The following is a 776-nucleotide window of genomic DNA, read 5'->3' as shown; positions in this document are numbered from 1 at the left end:
CCCCACTGGCACCTTTTCTACCAATCCCAGAAGCCCGAAAGCCCTTTGGGCACCTTCCTGCCTCTTTAAAGTTGGTTTCCTTTAACCCTCCCCTCCTGTTTCTCCTTCCCCCACAATTGGGGAAGTGCCACTTACAGATGTGTTTACACAGGCAGAGAGATTCATAAATTATTTCAGCTGCAAGGGACAGCCTAGAAATATGGTCTACTCCAAGCATTTCATTTAACGTACAAGGAAACCAAAGCCCAGCAACATTTGCCCCAAACCACATAGCAATTGGGTGGCCGAAGCAGGACTGGAACCCAGGTCACTTAGTCCCATGGCTCTCTCCCCAAAAGTTTATTTCCTGGCCCCTGATTTAGAAGCAAAAGCTTGCACCAGGAAAAGAGTGAAGCAAGCCCAGGTTTGATCAGCCACACCCCTAAACCCCAGGTATCCAGAGTGCCTATGCTGCTGGCCTCCCATTGGTGAGTTGAGAGGAGCAAACCAACTCAGCTCAGGGAGGAAAGGAAGGAAGTTCTCGCAAGGACAGGTGGATGGAAGTAACTAGATGGGGGAAATAGCATGTGTTAATCCATCATACCCATGACAGGAATCAGCCTTTACCTCCAAGCTTCTTCACATCTTATGGGACTTTTCTTACCCAGAACTGATTTGTGCCCTCACTTCCTGATCACTTCATGGCACAGGATCATGGATATAGAGATGGAGATGGAGCTCTAGGAGGGGTGGAATTGAAAGTCTACTCAGAAAGATGGGTTTGTATTTTGATATTA

This window comes from Dromiciops gliroides, chromosome 5 (genome assembly GCF_019393635.1).
Source record: "Dromiciops gliroides isolate mDroGli1 chromosome 5, mDroGli1.pri, whole genome shotgun sequence".
NCBI classification, from domain to species: Eukaryota; Metazoa; Chordata; class Mammalia; order Microbiotheria; family Microbiotheriidae; genus Dromiciops; species Dromiciops gliroides.
This window is presented reverse-complemented; position numbering follows the sequence as displayed.